Consider the following 11,499-nt stretch of genomic DNA (forward strand, 5'->3'; position numbering starts at 1 on the left):
TGACAATCTCCTCTTTTCGGGTATGAATTTCACACGTTCCCGCAGAATGTGATGACCTATAAACCAGACTGCTGGAAAGATAGCAACGTGTTTGCGTTCGAGTATAAATAATATCGACTGTCCATGCACTACTAGCTGTGTTGTTGATAAAATTGACAGCATTGATATACTTTGTCACATTGGTGTTACGGACACGATAAAAGTTATTTTTTTCAACGATTGAAATTTGCAACGTTTGCCGTGATCAATGAATAATCAATGCCCATTTTATTTTAGTATATATTGAGCTATTCATGTCTGATCAGTTCAAAAGATAGCTCTTTTAGTTCAACTGTGTTTGCTTGGATCGATGTTTCCATAAAATTAAAGTGTACATCTGAGGACGTGATGTTATTTCCACGTCTTTGGCACACATTGTCAAAGACCTTATTGAGTGTATTCACTGCTCTAATACCATCGTTGGTCACTTTCTTATTATGATGATTTCGGAGATTGTTTCACTTCTTTTGTTTCCTAAGAGGTTCCGTAAAATCGTCCAATTTTGTGAACATCATTACTACAATATTAAATATGCTTCAAAAGTTTTTTTTTTTTCTGTGATAGACGTTTTATATAGGTCACTGGGCCGAATTCCATGAAACTTGCGCTTTCTCAATCAGATTCCAAATCTATTTTTCTTAACAGATTTATAGAGATATTATCCTTTATCACTAAATGGAACAAAACCACAGATAAAAAAGAAACAAACTCCACAACAACATAATAAATCAAAGCAAACTACACTATACCCACAACACTAATATTTCTGTAAGCGGATGTTATTCTGATTGTGTGGTGTTGGTAACGCGATGCTGTCTTGCTGGGCCTATAGAGTTCTAATATTTCACATATGAATATGACAAACTGATTGCAGTTAATTCGTTCTGCGGTATAGACCACTGCTATGTCAACATGTATTGAGCTACATTATATAGATGATGACTGGCGGGGGAGGGAACATACCGAATGTTCCACCCAAAGGGTTTGAAATGCTATTGAGGGAGGTTATAAGTACCGAGACGAAGTCGAGGGACATATAGCCTCCCGAAATGTCATTTCAAACCCTGAGGGTGGAACATTTGGTACATGTTACCAACAACAAAAGTCATCATCTGTTATATTATATGGTTTAGTCAAATACGTCAACGTCAACTACCAGCACAACTTACTCGCTCGCTCGCTCGCGCATTTGTATACGTGAAAATGTTTTCCCATGGGAGAACATTACAAGAATGGTCGCCCATGGGCGAACATAACGAATGTTCCTCCATCACGTGACTGTGTTTAGCCAATCACTAACGGGTATTTGACTAACCCATTTAATATATTATTATGTTGACATCGGACCCACGAGTGCGACAAAAAATTCAAGAGCAAAAGTAATTCCATGTAACAAAAAAAAAAAAAGAGAAAATGTTTATGGTGTCTATATAACTATACCGGAGATTGTCATGATATTTCCATGAATATCATGTACGTGAAATACGTACATTGTAAAACAGGAGTAAGAATTGAGATGCTGTCTGAAAATTAAATAAACTAACTTAATTCGGTTATACTGTCTATTAATCGAAGTTTACGGTAATGACAGCTTTAGATATTAACTGACCGTGACAATGTATGTTTCACAATAATGCTGTGAAGTTGATTGAAGAGTATGAATCATAGGGCTATTATTCTTACACTTGGTCACTTTTATGTCGTATAATTGGAAACATTGCATTTGAAAAGATTAACAAATGCTATGAAATGATAATCCACAAACTTTGAGACAGGCTATGGACATTTTTCCATTATTTATGTACACAACTGAAGTATAATTGTGTTTATAGCTGGACATAAGTAATCTTTTGTAGTAACAGAAAAGATTCAAATCATGCATGAAGAGTTTGAATGCAAAAAACAAGTAAACGCCATTCTTCAAAAAAAATAATAAAGTAAGGCACCATGAGAAAAAATTAAAGTATTTTAAATTTGATAGTACATGTACTAATTACATTAAAGAAAATCATCACTTTTTCAGATATTATCAAAATCACCTCATATTTCATGTACTTTTCGGCTAATTCAATATCAGATATTTCAATACGTTAAATATTCATAATCAGTATTATTGTTCTTTTTTTATTCAAACTCTCTCAGACCGTCATCAACAAGGAATGTTTCAAACATCAACCAGTCGTCATTATAAACGAAATGTTTGATCCACACGGGAGACCACTTAGGGCACCTTGAATTCAAGTTTCTGTCCACATCACTCCCTACAATTTATAACAATATACAGTAATACAAACAAATCCGTGCTATAACAATATAGTAAAAACAATGTTATACCTGTGTTAAAGTAAATGCTGCTTCATGTCTTGGTAAGACTGTAATATATATCATTTCTGAAGTCTGTGTCGCTGTGGGAAAATTATGCAAAATCATGGCTTGATGAATGTTCACGCCCGTTATCAAACACATAAAATCTCGTCAATATCTGTATCTATAAACAGGCCCTATATGAATACCTTGGTATTAGATACTTACACGATATTTATTTTTACAAAGGAACATTTACTTGATATTTTCTAACACAGTACCGACTGGTAGCTTCCAAGAGCAAAACTTCAAAAAGTGTTTAATAAGGATCGTGCTTACCGAAGTATCAGAAGAAACAGAAGAATTGAGTCTTTATATCAACAGACATTCAGATGAAACGATAGATATTACCGATGACAATTCCGAAGTCGGGAAGAGCGCGATGTGATCTGAATGGGTGAGATCTAGTACAAGAGTAAACCAAATTATAGATAATCTCTAGCCTATAGGCTGACTACTACCCGGATGTTAACAAAAAATAACACACACAAGACCAAAACAACCTCTGTTGTTACTTATGCATACAAATACTTAATAGACGCACGGAGACGCACACACACGCACGCACGCACGCACGCACATACGTTTAAAGTGTACAAGTATACACAGGTACTTTGGAACACCCCTACCTTCCCCGCACAAGCATTATCAACATACTCCTATTCTCGTAGTACACTGTAATATTTGATAAATAATGGCTCATCTGCGAAACAGAGGACGGTATACCGTTAGAGTGCATGTTTTCCTCTATTGGGGGGGGGGGGGGGGGTCTGTGTAGTGTACTAGTGTGCCTGCGCACCCGGAAGGTTGGTGACGCGGTGAAAAATGTTTTCCAAATCCGGTTTCCGCCCTAAACAGAAGGTCATGCTAGTCATTGCAGTGCACGTATGCGTGTGTGTATGTATGTGTGTGTGTGTGTGTGTGTGTGTGTGTGTGTGTGTGTGCGTGCGGGGGGGGATTGTGGCATTAAAGTGATCACGATTGAGGAACTGCCATGTCCCTTGTAACTAAAAGAACAACGGTGATATGCTTTGAACGCTGGTATGATCAAAAGTAGGCATAAAAGGCCATTATAAGATTTACAAACGAAGCATTAGAGGCTTTATCTTCATAACATTGGTTTAACTTATTGAAACTTTCTTAAAGCTTCATTCCAAATGGCTTTCAGACACAAAGCACTATGCAATAAACACACTGATAATTTGTTTCTCCTTTTCTGCAAATCTATTTTTCTTAACAGATTTATAGAGATATATTATCCTTTATCACTAAATGGAACAAAACCACAGATAAAAAAAACCAAACAAACTCCACAACAACATAATAAATCAAAGCAAACTACACTATACCCACAACAATAATATTTCTGTAAGCAGATCTTATTCTGATTGTGTGGTGTTGGTAACGCGATGCTGTCTTGCTGGGCCTATAGAGTTCTGATATTTCACATATGAATATGACAAACTGATTGCAGTTAATTCATTCTGCGGTATAACCCACTGCTATGTCAACATGTATTGAGCTACATTATATAGATGATGACTGGCGGGGGAGGGAACATACCGAATGTTCCACCCAAAGGGTTTGAAATGCTATTGAGGGAGGTTATAAGTACCGAGACGAAGTCGAGGGACATATAGCCTCCCGAAATGGCATTTCAAACCCTGAGGGTGGAACGTTTGGTACATGTTACCAACAACAAAAGTCATCATCTGTTATATTATATGGTTTAGTCAAATACGTCAAATACGTCAACGTCTTAAAGCTTCATTCCCAATGGCTTTGAGACATAAAGCACTATGCAATAAACACACTGATAATTTGTTTCTCCTTTTCTGCATTTTTTTAAATTTTCAAACAGTTTTAAAGGAAAACAAACCCAAAGAGTAATGTGGATTTAGTGAAAGCAGCAAAATTAGTAGAACACATCAGTGAAAGTTTGAGGAAAATCGGACAATTGATGCAAAAGTTATGAATTGTTCAAAATTTAGTGCTGTAATTACTGGATAAGGAGACTACAAGAGTAAATGACGTGGACAACAACGTAAAGAAAATAACAGAAGAATTCTAGTCTGTTTGTCTCAGTTTTTTGCTCTCTTTATAATTCCGCAACTTTAACCTTTTCGTGTAATACAGTAATTGTTGAAGCGGTAATTTCTGCTTGTGTATTATTGCAATTTGATCAAACCGTTACATAAAGTATGATAATGACAATACAAATGACAATTCTCCTCAATGGTAATAAGTTTCGAATTGTACATGTCAAATTCAAGCATATGCATGCAAGAGTACATGAAATCTGACAACTGAACTCAGTCAAATTTTGTCAATGTTTAGTTTTCTCATGATATTATTTCATTTGGCAGAAGCCATACAAAATATAATGTCAAATACAGAACTAAAAATAATTGATCAACAATAACACAAAAATACTTAACACCGGACGCACCTGGCAAGGCTGCCAGGCATTAGTGGGCAAAGTTGCTTAAAATGATAACTATAAGAGTCCATAGACAGCTCTAACCTATTTCCAAGCCGTGTGCATGCAGTGTTGATAATTCATCAGTTATGGATTATCATAATATAAAATTCATAACTGCGTTTTTAAAAAATCCCTTAAAGTACAAATCATATCCAAACAAATCCTCAAGATTCCATGTATGTTGAATTACAGTTTGGGAAGCCTACTAACCCTTTTTGTGCCATTGAGTAATATCTGAACAAACGTTGCACACAAACCTACGAACACTTACGTAATGTGGAACGCAGAGAGCTAAACCAGTATAATAGGCAGGTGACCATATACCAATAGAAGGGTGGCACTAACACCAGTGTACAAAACAAATCCCTATACTCTCCCACCTCCTTTCCTCACACCCTCACCAGGTTCCGAATCTAATCATGAAGGGACTTTAATAGTCACCCCATCATGGTTGACCTCATAAAAAATCCATCTATTTTTCAACAACAACAACACCAGCACCAAAAAAATAACAATTAACAAAACCAGTTTTAATAAATCATTCAACCAATAAAATACCACAATCAGTGCCAGCTGGAATTCTCACGATAGTAGACTTGCTAAGAGGGTAAACGCTGCATATTTAGTACAAATGTCCTACTTGGCACAGATGTTCCCTAGGGCAAATGGAAAATTTTCATCTAAAGAGACAATCTGTATCTATGCAAATAAGCCTTAATTTGCATCATTTATCCAGAAATACACATAAAAATTATTCCAAAATATATGTGCATCCAGTAGAAGTACCTAATTTGGTAGAAGTATTCTATACAGTAAGTGGAAACATTCCTGCAAAATAATGATTTCATACCTGTATAAATAAACTTAATATTTGCATTTAATTATGCAAGTTGTGCAACAATCTGCATTTTTGAAAGAATTTCTAATCTATTAAGTACTGGATCTTGTATTACAAAGTTTGAAGCTGGGATGGATGTCCCTTGGGTCAAAAGCAAATGATTCATCTAAAGTGACAAACTGTCTCTATGTAAACGACCTGTTATTTGCATAATATGCACATCGAAATCTACACATAGATAATCAGAAGAAAACAAAAAGCAATTATATGACAATGTCTTAAATCGCTTTGAACTAAATATCCAAAAAGCTAATAGAATAAGACAATATTCTCACAACAACACTTTTCAGTTGCTTAAGTTGTTTCCATATTATTTAATCAACTTAGGTATTTTATGCATGAATTATGTTAATAAGTATACAAGACGTGAAATTTCGAAACATATTGATCTTTGAAATGATTTTTACTATCAATTTTCCCTCATTGCGTAAATGCTTTGCAGGGTGGGAAAAATAGCAATCGATAGTGACACTCTTTAAATATGATTATGCAAATATAAAAGTACAGCCTAAAGAGGAACAGATGCAAATCGGAACAACATTGCTTACAAAAGGATTGTTTTTCCCTTGCAAACAGTACACAACTGAGGTCATGGTTGAAAATCATTACAAAAAAAAAAAAAAAAACCACCACAATAGTGAAAGTGTTAATTCTGATTTTCATTGTGTTTTGTAGGCACCTAAGCGAATACGGGGCTTTTTATATCAAACTGATTATAAACTTGTGTAAATTATGTGGATTATGTGGATTAAGGGTATCTGCACACATTAAGAACTTACAAGTTAGAAACAAAGGCATTAACAAAAGTTATGAGAATGCACTTTCCTGTTGACTGAGCATAACTTTTCATGCAATGTCTTTTGTTACTCATTCATTCATTTATTTCCGTATCAAACCATAACATTTACACACACACACACAAATGACAATTGTCTTGGTTCTCACATTAGTATCACGTGTTGATGCTAAATTATTGAGCAAACTATTTTTGAAATATATAACATATATTATGTGTGCAATAAAGGAAAAAACAGGAGGCGATGACGTCATCAAATCATCTAATTTGCATAATGGTAGCGACCACCATCACTAATGTTTGAAAACATGTAAGAGGTCTATTACTTGTTTAATCTGTGTCCGACTGTCATGTTACTTTTACAATCCTAGGTATATTGCTTTGTTCATACTTGATGGTAAAGAGTAAATTATTGTCCACTTGAACATGCATTAGCATTGACACTGTAGGAAGTGATTCTTCTTCCAAGCCCCGTTTCATTTTGATTATTATGCACACTCTGCAAACTGATTCTTTTTTTTCTCACGAAGTCTTTGCTCATTTGGAATATGTATTGTGTACACATATCTACTTATTCCTATCTTTATCTCTCCTTCTCCCCTATCTCTCTTGTATCTCTACTCCACATCTCTTCCGTATTGATACTTACGTTGAGAATCACTCTCACAACGTTATATTTTCCCCATATTTCTGCAAATTCTGAATGGAGAAATATGAAATTTTTTATCCATATTTTTGGACAGTTAGACGAATTTTTCTGCGAATTTGATGTTGTTATTTTGATGATGTTTAAAGAAGAATGTGGGTCACGGGGCTTTGTAGGGGTCGGTTGAGAGTGCTAGGGTATATAAGTCATATGTGATAATTCAGCCATTAGAATGAAATTTTGGTATGAAATTTAAGAACAGTGATTTAAATATATTGGGAGTTGTGCAATCACATTTTAAAATACCTTTTATTTATCAGTCATGTAAACATGACGTTTTGTGTACGATGTTTTGTAGTTTTATTGGAGTAGAGGCAAATCAGTCGCCACAGTATTTTTTGTGTAGTTGTTTTGTTTTGACAAATGCGGAATATGTTCTTATCTTGCATAATGCTCAACCTATTGATTTGTGTAATTATGATATTTTCCCACTCATTTCTATTACACGTGTAAATGCTTTATTCTGTAATTGTCTGAATGTTTGAATTTGTATGTACATTAATGACTTATGTTATATTACACGCTATTTAGCCCTTGCGCTATACGAGATGTGATATGAATAAATAAACCTTTCAATAAAATAAATAACAAAATATAGGACCTTATTTGCTATAATGTTCTCTTTCGCAACGCAGAGACTCAATCACAAAAATGAAGACGTTTCTCTCTGTTGCGTTTGCGATCGTTCTTATTCTGTCAACACTATGCTGTTTGCCGAGCTGGAACGGAAACCAGGGACAGGATTTGTGCAAGGGTCCTGACTGCCCCACATTTCAGGAGGAATACGTTGGAAAGGTAATCAGTTTGAATGACAAACTTGTTCTTCGCATACAGATATGAAGAAATATCCCTATATAGTCAAGGCGCAGGGACCCAGAAAAAATGACTTCGTTCAACCCACCCCGCAGAAAAGGTTTGACTGCATGGGGTGATCGGCCTGACCCTCTGGAACACCCCTAGGTAGTATGTGATTCCAAATTGTGGTATCAATAAAATTTTACAGGCCATTTTAGTTGCGACAAGACCTTATTCTTCGAGAAAGCGTCTGCGCACGCTAAGACTACTACACGTACCACTAGCACTGCTACAGGCGCCAATGCCAGTGGTGCTTGTAGTAGTCTTAGCGCATACAGACTGTTTAGGTGACAAACAAGGGTTTTTGCCTGTAAACTAACTTTTCACGCCAAGCTGGGGTCGGTGTAGTGTAGTTTCTAGACGCTTTTATTTCGTCTTTATTTCTCCGAGTTAAAGCAAGCCGAGTGAGAGCGCATACCCAGTGATTGCGACGCCAGAATCGTTTTTTGTGGCAATCACTGGGTATGTGCCCTCACTCGGCTTAGCGCAATACAGCGGGCTTCTGCACAAGACACAAGCTGCAACTCAGACAAATAAAGACGATATAAAACGGCTAGAAATTAAGACTAGGGTCGGTGACGCTTGTCGCTATTAGGGCACTGAAAATGACAAACTTATCACAGTTTTTGCATTTATTTCATGAAGAATTCATCAAAACTGCATAAAACTATAAATGTGCACGTTGCTAGAGATGTCAGCAATACAGTGGGATTCATTGTAAGTTATAATGATATTGTGCATGGTTACCATGATAACCGGATGCTTACAGGTGATTGGTAACCCCCAAAATATCTGGAATTTAGACAGGTTTGTTTCTTTTGCCTTGCGTGCACATCACCCATTAGATCGGATCTTCTCAACACTGTAAAATTAGCCTGGATAAAAGGGAAAAGACGCCCAAGAGTTTTCCCTCATTCTCTCCTAAGCATTAATTCATTACTGCACGTTTTGATACAAATATACATATCATGATTTTTCATTTTATTCTATTTTCTTTTACAAAATTTAACGAACACATGTTTGATGGATAATCCAGGGCACGTGTACATTCCTTCTTTAGAAAGGAATTTATCTGCATTCTTGAATTGAACTTCCTTTACGAGCATGAACAGTTATTGCTTTCCTCTGCTCTTTTCCAGGATTGTTTTGGATAACCATCGCTCTGTAAATACTCAAAAGAGCTAACATTAGAATGTAATTGGCTTTGCTCTCTGTATTCACCTACATTTTTACGGGAAATTTGTGTCCATACACTACTAAAAACTACATTTGCCTATATACTTTGAAGTCAAATTTGTGTTGAAAGTACGACGGATGCAACTTTTTCATGCATTCTACTATTCGAAAATGATATCTTTCTTTCAATGGCCGTTTATTATGGCTTTGATTACAAATTTTTCTGTAACTTGAGAATGCTTCAATTATATTCTTCACATAATTGGTACGCAATGCAGAAGGAAGGACATGCTTATTGAGCTTTTTGAAATTATGGGCTTTAGTTTTTGAGTTATTGACAGCTGAACCCTGATTGGATGATACTGGTTGCCTTGGCAACAGAAGAAAACTTTTTTTTACAATGATTAATAAAAAGTTTTTTTTATTGCATCTATAAAATTTAAAAAAAAGGCATCCGGTTACCATGGTAACCATGTACAATATCATAACTTACAATGAATCCTACTGTATTGCTGACATCTTTAGCAACGTGTACATATAGTTTTATGCAGTTTTGAAGAATTCTTTATGAATTAATGCAAAAACTGTCATTTTCAGTGCCCCAATAGCGACAAACGTCACCGACCCTAGTCTTAATTTCTAGTCGCTTTTATTTCGTCTTTATTTCTCTGAGTCGCAGCTTGTGTATTGTGCAGAAGCCTGCAGTATTGCGCTAAGCCGAGTGAGGGCACATACCCAGTGATTGCAATTCGGGCGTCGCAATCGCTGGGTATGTGCTCTCACTCGGCTTGCTTCAACTCGGAGAAATAAAGACGAAATAAAAACGGCTAGAAACTACACTACACCGACCCCAGCTTGGCGTGAAAAGTTACTTTGCAGGCAAAACCCTTGTTTGTCGAAGAAAAAGTATGTGTGCGCTAAGACTACTAGATGCAACACTGGCACTGGTGCCTGTAGCAGTGCTAGTGGTACGTGTAATAGTCTTGGCGTGCGCAGACCCTTTTACGTTTGTTCCAACAAATAATGATGAAAAGTGGCCAGTAAAATTCTACTGACACCACAATTTGGAATCACATACTACCTGGGGATGTTCATGGAGGTCCCATCTACCACCCTGTCTGGTCAAACCTTTTCTGCGGGGTGGGTTGAACGAACTCCTTGATTAAGCCTCTTACAGGAATTAGCGCCTTGACTAATACCGGTATAATGCCTCATAACCATTTGCACTTCGTTGCAATGTGAGATGCAGAAACGAATAGAACAAACGATGTAATTTTCATGCCTTATGATGCACAGGATAGAGTGGATCAGTGAGAATTGGATGCGCGGGTTCAACTTTGGAACTGTTTAAACCCATGAAGCGCATTTTAGAGAGCATCCGATCCTCACCGATCCACGAAATAGGCCTGTGCAACATGCATGTTCTAAAATGGGCCCGTTAATTCATGAAATTCAACCTTTTTCCCTATCATGAGTCCGTTACACCTACAACACTATACAGGGCTTGAGCCGTGCATTTGGATTTTACCGGGCGCATGATGGCATGCGTTCGGATTTTAACGGACGCATGGCTCAGTGCAGATTAGAAGAAAAATATCGATGCATGATAATTGACCAATCAGGTTACAGAAATTCTAAAGCCCATTTTATGTCATTAGTTATCATAGCGCTCACACAAACATCCCTTCACCCGCAGAACAACGAGGAACGTCTTTACGAGGCGGCCAACTGGGTGGGTACTCAGGTCCTTGGATTGAAGTGCGACAAGGCCGTGTCAGAGGGGTTCCATCGTGACTTCGACTACATCCAGGGGAACAACGACGCAGGTCAGTTCGTGGGTTTTTGACGAGACAGTCAGCTGAGGACCGTCCCATATTTCAAAAGCTTTGCTTCTTGAAGATTTCCTTTTTAGAAGTCGCCGTCCATCCTTGTGGTGATGCTGAGCCTTGTCAAAGGGACATGTGTTTCATCGCTCTTCGTTACATGCAAGAAACTTACCTTTCGATCTAAAAAAAAAAAATCCTTCGATCGTTGTGTTTGAGTTTGATGACTTATTTCACATGGCCCCTACGAAGCAATTTCATGGTTACAAGCAAGCAAACACATGGCCGGCGGCCTTCAGTCCCTTTTCGAGGAACACAAGATAGTAAGTAATGCATGATGCGGATAAAGTGCCTTTAAAC

The 11,499-nt window shown here is 36.9% G+C and overlaps 1 protein-coding gene across 1 annotated transcript in view; it reads right to left on the reverse strand.

Moving 5' to 3' along the window:
- The window catches only part of LOC139721915 (complement factor B-like), a 143,012-nt gene that overhangs the window by 67,005 nt on the left and 64,508 nt on the right, over window positions 1–11,499 (reverse strand). The gene's annotated exons all lie outside the window — the stretch shown is intronic.

This window comes from Diadema antillarum, unplaced genomic scaffold (genome assembly GCF_040938485.1).
Source record: "Diadema antillarum isolate AM-2024a unplaced genomic scaffold, OU_Dant_1.0 scf00000151, whole genome shotgun sequence".
Taxonomy (NCBI): Eukaryota; Metazoa; Echinodermata; class Echinoidea; order Diadematoida; family Diadematidae; genus Diadema; species Diadema antillarum.